Consider the following 9,488-nt stretch of genomic DNA (forward strand, 5'->3'; position numbering starts at 1 on the left):
TTTTTTTTTTTTTTTTTTTTTTTTTGCGGTACACGGGCCTCTCACTGTTGTAGCCTCTCCCGTTGCGGAGCACAGGCTCCGGACGCGCAGGCTCAGCGGCCATGGCTCACGGGCCCAGCTGCTCCGTGGCATGTGGGACCCTCCCGGACCGGGGCACGAACCCGTGTCCCCTGTATCGGCAGGCGGACTCTCAACCACTGCGCCACCAGGGAAGCCCATGGGATGCCTCATTCTTATGTGCCTGTCTTGACTTGCTCAAAGCACTGAATAAATACTTGCTTAGTTGAGCTGACTGCTGTGTCCCCAAATGTGGAGTTCCAATCCTCAGCCTACTTTATTGTTTTTCTTTGCCCCTGAAACTTCTAGAATCACTTTCTGTTGCATTTTTGTGATGTCCACCCTGATGAAAAAAACCAAACAAAATGAAAGTCTACCATACTTAGTTCAAACCTCAATGTTAAGATAAATGATAGTCGTCTTACATTGGCTTCCCTTCTCTCCCTGGGCAAGTGACTTATTGAGTGAAGGAACGCAGAGAAACTTACAAAAGGATGAGGGAAGGAGAATAGGGGAAGGCAGAAGGCTAGACAGAGATGGGGTTTCTGGAGAAGCCTAGCCACAACTGATCCCACAAGGATCTCTGGACTGTTGGTTGTACCAGCAAGTTTTCCCACCACCAGGAAAGGGGACTGGGCTGACAGACACACACATCACTTAGACATTGCGTGAGCATCACTCCGGTGGGAAAGTGTGCACAGTCCTCTAAGCATCCTCAAGGTGGTGGCTCCTGCCAGTGAAGTTCATCTTGCAGGGAAGGGTACAGCTCTGAGTGACGAGTGACGAGCAGCAGAAGCTGGGGTGTGGGGCTGTGACCTGGTAAGAAGGAATGTAAGCCTCGTCCATAATATATGCTACCAGAGCCAAGGAAGACGTTGGGTCTGGAATATATATAAGAGGCTTTTGGTCCAGCAACTCAAAACTTCCCAGAAACAGTGCAGCCTCAGGCCTGGAGCCAAGCGATGCTTGGAAACAGCTTGGTGACATTCAAGAGGTGAGTCATTTATTATTTCTTAGAGAAAAAAAAATAGGATTTTGGCAGTGCAGCTCTGATACCTTAACCCCATCCCCATTTTCATTTTGAACATGTTTACTTGGAGTGTTGTGCAATTACTTGCATGTCTATTCCAATATGGTGTTTACTTACAAAGCACTGTGGGCCATGTCAGCAATTAGCCATTTTCTCTGACGCCTGTCGTAGTGCTAATTACAAGCGGACGCAGAATACTTTTTCTGACAAAGACACGGGAGCGTGGCACAAAGGTTTCTCCAACATCTCTGCATGTTCCCTTCATCTGGATCGAGCTCTGGTTGGCTTCCATAAAGCCGATGCAACTGCTCAAAAGAAGGTTTGCCAGGAATCAAAGACGGTATAAGTTTCTAACCATGGTCCAATTGTATTGTCATGTCAGCGGCCCCACTCCCAGACTGTGTTTCTGGCCCTGGAGATTCTGAAAAGTCAGACCTGTGAGCAATAAGTCACAGAGCTGGAAATCCTCTGTTTCCTCGCAGGTCCTGCCAAACAATTATGCAGTGAAATGTTCTAACTGTACTCTGATTTTAATGTTAATACCCATTTTCATAATTCCTCTGGATCTTTAAGAGGCTGTTTAATACTTGCCAAAGAAGCAAATCAACTAGAAGGATCACCCACAGATGGCTCAGGTTTCCCATTAAGCCGGAGCACCAAGATCGGCTTTGTTTCACGTTTGGTTTGGGCACAAAGAAGCCGGCCTGAAAGCTTGCCCAGCTCTCTAAAGGGCCACCTTGAAACCAAGTCATCCCGAGTGAGTGAATAACAAAGGGGAGCAAAGTGGAATGTCTTCTAATTGGTCAAATGCAGGCCTCTGGGGCTCAGTTCCTACCTCCAGGGCCTCCCCCTTTATGCCCCGGGGTGGCTCCGACCGCCATATGCGGGTGCATTTCTTCAAACTTCGAGCCTCAGAAACTCTTCACTGAAGGCCCCCAAGCCTCTACAGAGGCAAGAGCTGAATGGAATTGTGGGTGTATCTTCCTAGCACTGGCACGAGGCCAGTTCTCAGTGAGGGCCCAGAAATGAAGCCCAGAGTGGGAGTTTATACCCAACAGGGACGCCCCTTCGTTTAATCTCAGTAACCTGCGCTTCTGTCAGTAAGAACACATCATCTCATCACGGTCTGCTTGCCTTCTCCCCCACTGGATGTAGAAGTCCCAAAGAGTGTACCTGAGCCCTCTGGTTCTCTTTCATGGCATGTGATACTTCCCTGATTCTTTATTGGTAAAAAATATCTGGGTTGGCAGAAGCCTAATTTTATCTGCATTCAGTTAAAAGAAAGGCTGAGTGGTTCATGTAATAATGGGAACCATGATAGGAAACAGAAAGAATGGGATCAATATTCTCTCTTCTTTTTTCATCCTTCACCTTTCTGTGTATGAGCACTTGCCCTCTCAAATAATAATAGCTTTATCCTTGGGCTGGAACGATGGCTGCTATAGCTCTGGGCTCTCAGCTGTGTAGTTTTCAGAAGAAAAGGGAAGGACCCTCTTTCTAAGCTCCAGCTCCCCAAACCCCAGGAAAGGACCGTGAGGCCCTCATTTCAGTCACATGACCACCTCTGGACCAATCACTGGGGTCCAGCATATGGAGCATTCTGATTGGCCAGTTTGCATCAGGTGTCTGCACTTGGGTGAGGAGGTGGGGGCCTGCTGCTCCATTTGACCCTGTGACAGAGCCCTCCCCGCGGAGAAGGGGAGGAGGCAGCACAAACGCAGTCGCTGGGGAACATTTGTGAGCCGAGCTGTCGTCCCCATCACAGTTTCTACTACACATGTCCAGCACAATTTCTAATTCTTATTTTTACATTTATTTAATGCCTGTCTCTACCATCAGACAGAAAGCTGGTTCTCACCATAGACAACCCAGCTTGTGCAAAATGAACACTTATTAGGTGAACATACGACTTAATCTCAATAGCTTCATCTTAGGGACTTGGGGAAAAAGAAGATGAAATTCCTAGAAATCCTCAGGATTTCCCATAAGTCGTTCTATACTTTTTATAACGCTATTATGTGTTTTTTAAAAACAATAACAGATGACCATCATGATAAGAAGTGGATAATTTTTTTTCACCGATAGGGTTATGGGAGATGGCTTAGAGGTTTTCTGTAACAAAAATGCATTATCATGCATTTTTAGGAACTGATATATTGTGACAAGATTAGATATTTCAATAATATGTAAGAGTTCCTGATACAGACATTTCATCATAGAAATCATCAGCAAAAATAAATTTCAAATAAGAATCACTTTTAGCTCTTCTTCTCCGTAAAGACACCAAATGGCGGATGATGTCAGTGCTGCCGATGGGCCCGGAGGCCCCGGGGGCCCTGGAATGGGAGGCAGCGGTGGCTTCCATGGAGGCTTTGTCAGCGGCGTCCGGGGTCAGGGCTGAAAGCCACGGAGCTCGCGGAGGCGAGGCCGAGGGCAAGGAGTGGCTCCCCATCACTAAGCTGGGCCGCCTGGTCAAGGACATGAAGATCAAGTCCCTGGAGGAGATCTGTCTCTTGTCTCTGCACATCAAAGAACCTGAGATCATTGACGTTTTCTTGGGGGCATCCCTCAAGGATGAGGTTTTGAAGATCACGCCTGTGCAAAAGCAGGCCCGTGCTGGCCAGCGGACCGGGTTCAAGGCATTTGTCGCCGTTGGGGATTACGATGGACATGTTGGTTTGGGTGTCGAGTGCTCTAAGGAGGTAGCCACTGCCATCCGTGGGGCCATCATTTTTGGCCAAGCTCTCCATTGTCCCCGTGCGGCAAGGCTCCTGGGGGAACAAGCTTGGCAAGCCCCATACCGTCCCTTGCAAGGTGACTGGCCGCTGTGGCTCTGCGCTGGTGCGCCTCATGCCTGCCCCCAGGGGCACTGGCATCACCTCAGCCCCTGTGCCCGAGAAGCTACTGATGGTGGCTGGAATTGATGACCGCTACACCTCTGCCAGGGGCTGCACCGCCATGCTGGGCAACTTCGCCAAGACCACTTTCGATGCCACTTCCAAGACCTACAGTTATCTCCCTCCTGACCTCTGGAAAGAGACGGTGTTCACCAAGTCTCCGTATCAGGAATTCACTGACCATCTTGTAAAGACCCACATCAGAGTTTCCATGCAGAGGACCCAGGCTCCAGCTGTAGTCACAGCATAGTTTTCTATGAGAAAAATAAAGTGAATGAAGCCAGTTTAAAAAAAAAATCACTTTTAAAATGGAGAGAGAATTCCTCAGATGTTTAATATTTTAAAATTATCATTCTTAAGTTGAAACTTTAAAGCACAAGACATTCAGTGCCCAATCCAATACCCTGATCTTTCTTTTGTGACAAAATGGTCCAGACATGGAAAAATGCCTTTCCTTTTGCATTGTCATTGGACGAATTGTTAAGGAAGAGACCAAACACATCTTGGGTTGGTTTTAACACCCAGAGTTGGGTGTTAGGGCTCATGTTGTTTCATATATGTGACCCTTCCCTTTTTTAAAAAAAAAAAATCATTTATTTTATTTTATTTTTATTCTTGGGTGCATTGGGTCTTTGTTACTGCGTGTGGGCCTTCTCTAGTTGTGGCGAGCGGGGGCTACTCTTCATTGCGGTGTGCAGGCTTTTCACTGCAGTGGCTTCTCTTGTTGTGGAGCACGGGCTCTAGGTGCGTGGGCTTCAGTAGTTGTGGTACATGGGCTCAGTGGTTGTGGCTCACGGGCTCTAGAGCGCAGGCTCAGTAGTTGTGGTGCACGGGCTTAGTGGTTCTGCGGCATGTGGGGATCTTCCCAGACCAGGGCTCCAACCTGTGTCCCCTGCACTGGCAGGCGGATTCTTAACAAATGCGCCACCAGGGAAGCCCGCCCCTTCCCTTCTTAGAGATGAATCATCCTATCTATCTATCATCTATCTATCATCTATCTATATCTATTTTTCTGTCTTTCTATCTCTATATATCTATCCAAGTATGTTTTGTCTTACAAACCTCTGTAGCCTACAGTGAATATTCAAACCCTGGAATACACAAGCGCACATTATTGGATAGTATTTGAATAATGCAGTGATTATAGCTCCTAGCAAGATTCACAGCCCTACGAAGAATTACACATTGAAATGGACTATTTAACGATTTCTTTTGCTTCCAAAATTTGCTATTTCTTGGAACACCACTCATAGTATTTGCATATGCTATGCATGTAAACTCATTAGTGCTTATTTTACTTTCAAGAATGACTTACCACGAGCAGCAGAAAGGGCCATGAACACACCCTTGTAACGGGGCAAGAACAGCCAGCAAGACTGACTGACTTGTTCATAACCCCTTTTCTCCTATGCGCTCCTGTCCACGTTCCAGAAAGTTTACTCTTTGATTTTACATGTCAGTGTTTCCTGCTCTTGCTGTTCACCAATGTCAGTGGATCCTTCAGTAATGTCTCTATGCCAGGAAGTTATTCCCACATGGAAACCCTAAGCCGTGCATGGCACGGGACCGACAGCAGTGGACCGAAGTACGTCCTTGAGACTAACTACATCAGATTCCATATAGCTCATGCCTCCTACGTGATAAGCGCCCAAAGCTTATGGTAGGTGACATTGTATAAATTTTGCAAATAGGGAAATTGAGGCTCACAGGAAACTTACCCAAGGTCACAAAGCTATAGAATGACAGAATTGGGTTCAATACTTTATTACACTACCTGTCATCCCTTCAAGCATCGGTATTTGTATTTCCTTAAATTTCTATGTTTTTATTTCTGTCTGGAGTGCATGAATACTTATTTCTTTTGGCAGTGCTACCACTGCTATTATTATGTATTTTTAGATTATTTAGGGAATGCTTAAAATGCACGGTGCCAAATATTTTCTACATTCACATGTAGAAAATGTAATCCTTCCAAGAGCAGTCTGATGCCAGAACTCTTATTATCTCCATTTAACCGAAGAGGAAACTGAGGCTCTGAGATGCCTTCCCAAAGTCTCTTGATAAGTTACAAAGCTGATTAACGAAAGCAGTTCTGTCTCATTCCAAATCTTATGTTCTTTTTTTTAAATATATAAATTTATTTATTTTGGCTGCGTTGGGTCTTCGTTGCTGCTCGCGGGCTTTCTCTACTTGCGGTGAGCAGGGGCTACTCTTGGTTGCAGTACTCAGGCTTCTCATTGCAGTGGCTTCTCTCGTTGCAGAGCATGGACTCTAAGCACGTGAGCTTCAGTAGTTGTGGTTCCTGGGCTGTAGAGCACAGGGTCAGTAGTTGTGGCGCACAGGCTTAGTTGCTCCGTGGCATGTGGGATCTTCCTGGACCAGGGCTCGAACCCGTGTCCGCTGCATTGGCAGGCGGATTCTTAACCACTGCACCACCAGGGAAACCCCCAAATCTTACGTTCTTAAACACAACAACACATCACTTCCTGCAATCAGGAAATGATACCAGCTGTATCCTGGAAGTAGGTGGAGTGACATTTGACTCAGAGAAGGGGACTTCTGTAAGCTTCCAGGTGTGGGATTTGGGGTGGGGATGGTGGCCTGGGGGAGTGAATGCAGTGAATGGCCAAATGGTCCTGGGATGCTGGAGCTGGGAGGTCTTCTAGAGACCATGTAGGTTACGGAACAGAGCGGGAGGCTAAGGCATTCAGGATTGCAGAAGCTAAGAATGTTTTAGCCCTCTGTGCTAGGCGGCTCTGAGCACTTCCCAGAAATTTACTCATGTAACCCTCACAACAGTCTCAGTTACAAATGAGAAAACTAGGCACAGGGAGATTAACTAGCTTGTCCAAAGTCATTCAACAAGGATGTGACGAAGAAATGCGGGAACTAGTGTCTCTGCCCTGTCCAGCCCCATCTCTGGGGTCTTCTTCCCTCTGTGTGCCTTGAGTGCGGGGTGGATGGAGTTCTGCAAAGGGTGATTCTTGACAATCCAGCTGCCTGATCAACTTATTTTTCGGGGAAGGGAGGAGTAGGGAATGATTAGTGACCTTAGTTCTTTCTCTTGCAGATTCTTACACTCAAGTCGCGAGTATTTGCCCTGGATGGGCTGGGGGTTTGGTGGGCACAAAGATTTCATTTAGGACATTTATTTTTCTTGGAGAGATTGTGAGGGCAGGTGACAGACTCATTTCTACAATCCCAGGTTAAAACTAAAATCTGAAGCAAATGTTCACCCTAGTGCCAGACACCTAAAGTGCTTTCAGACCCAGAGACACAAGCATATCATTGTGCTGTTATTTGCAGAAGTGTTCAACTCAGCTGTGAAGGGGTTGTTTCATTCAGTTCTGTTTAAAATCATGTAGGCAGGAACTAAAAAAGCATTTGGCTCAGGGAGAGAGGACTTTTAGTAATTTACACCCTTCCATTATTATAAGGCTCGTGTGTGTGTGTGTGCTGTATATACATCACATTCCTTTTGGCAAGTAATGCATTTAATTAATCTACGTGGAGTTTTAGTACAACATAGTTGATTAGCATAGTAGACACAGTGCCTTTTTAATATAACAAATCTACTGAGAAATATCCTTAGCTAATGAGCTGCATCATTTTGGGAAAGTTTGTCTTATAACTAATGTATGAAAATAACAGTGTATTTTTTATGGTGCATGCTCAGAGCCAAATAAGTCATCCTGGGTATGAATAGAGTTCTAAATCTTCTACAATCTGTACCCGCCCCCCCAGTCTATTTTTTTTTTTTAACTTTTATGGGTTGATTTCTCTTCTATATGATTTCTTGGCAAAGACATAGAGCCAGAACAGACTCATCAACTTTCAGTAAAGCTTTTTATAGGTCATCTGAAGGCAGAAGGAATATTTACGACAGACAAGTTATGTGAATTGTCTTCAAGCCCTTTGTAAATTTGGGGAAGAGTTCACTTATATTCCAGCAAGAGTACCCACTGATGGGTACAACTTCTAGCCCTCTTCCCAGACTAGTAAAGGATGACTCTGCCAGCTTCAAAAGGGAATCTCTTTCACTACAGTCCCATCACAGAAATGACATTCTGACCTTGTGACTTTAGTCTTCCTTGACTTATGTTGTGGTTACATCCTGTAAGTTGAAAATCTCAGAAGTCAAAAATGCATTTAAGGGACTTCCCTGGGATCCCACATGCCACTAAGCCTGTGCGTCACAACTACTGAGCCCGTGCACCACAACTACTGAAGCCCGCGCGCCTAGAGCCCGTGCTCTGCAACAAGAGAAGCCAACGCAATGAGAAGCCCGCGCACCGCAACAAAGAGTAGCCCCTGCTCGCCACAGCTAGAGAAAGCCCGCGTGCGGCAACGGAGACCCAGTGCAGCCAAAAATACATAAATAAATCTATAGAAATTATTTTAAAGAAAAGAATGTATGCATAAAAGTGGTTAGTATAGAGAATTTTTAAAAATACATTTAATACACCTAACCTACTGAACACCATAGCTTAGCCTAGCCTACCATAGCCATGCTCAGAACACTTACATTAGACTACAGTTGGGCAAAGTCATCTAACACAAAACCTACTTTGTAATAAAGTGTTGAATATCTCATGGAACTTACTGAATGCTGTACTGAAAGTGGAAACCAGAATGGTTGTATGGGTACAGCATGGTTGTAAGGGTAGTGGTTGTTTACCCTTGAGATCTCGTGGCTGACTGGAAGCTGGGGCTCACTGCCACTGCCCAGCATCACACGAGAAAATCGGACTACATGTTGCTAGCTGGGGAATAGATCAAAGTTTGAAATATGATTTCTACTGAATGCACATTGCTTTTGCACCATCATAAAGTCGAAAAATGCTGGGTCTAACCATTGTAAGTTGGGGACTGTATTTCATTATTCTAAGCACCAACCGCATTGTTCAGACCTTCAGCTAGAATAAGAGATGAGAATGTGAACCAATGCTCAGAAATTCCATGTTGACTCTTCTGAGGGTTGATGACCTGTAGAACATTGAAATGCCTCTTAAAAATATGCCAAGGTCTTTTTTTTGAAGTATAATTTATACACAATGAGATGCACAGTGTGTGATGATACAGATCAACCACATTTGACAAGTTCACATACCTGTATAACCCATATGCCTGTAAAGATATAAATATGCCCATCCTTCCAGAAGCTCTCATATTTGTTTTAATTTGCATTTCTCTCGTAACTAATGATGTTCAACACTCTCTCTTGAGTTGATTGAACTTTGGTATACCTTCTTTTGTGACGTATATGATTAAATCTATTGCCCATTTTTAAAAATTGGGTTGTATGAGCTTTTTCTTTTTAATATATTCAGCATGTAAGTTCTTTGTCACATATATATATATATTTTAAATTTTTTAAAATTAATTTATTTTTGTCTGTGTTGGGTCTTCGTTTCTGCACAACGGCTTTCTCTAGTTGTGGCAAGCGGGAGCCACTCTTCATCGCGGTGCGCAGGCCTCTCACCGTCGCGGCCTCTCCCGTTGCG

General features: G+C 45.0%; 1 pseudogene; it reads left to right on the plus strand.

Annotated features, from left to right (window-relative positions):
- Nucleotides 1–3,374: 3,374 nt before the first annotated feature.
- On the plus strand, nucleotides 3,375–4,234 carry LOC136135310 (small ribosomal subunit protein uS5 pseudogene; annotated as a pseudogene).
- The last annotated feature ends 5,254 nt before the right edge of the window (nucleotides 4,235–9,488 follow it).

The sequence above is a fragment of the Phocoena phocoena genome, chromosome 15 (genome assembly GCF_963924675.1).
Source record: "Phocoena phocoena chromosome 15, mPhoPho1.1, whole genome shotgun sequence".
Classification (NCBI taxonomy): Eukaryota; Metazoa; Chordata; class Mammalia; order Artiodactyla; family Phocoenidae; genus Phocoena; species Phocoena phocoena.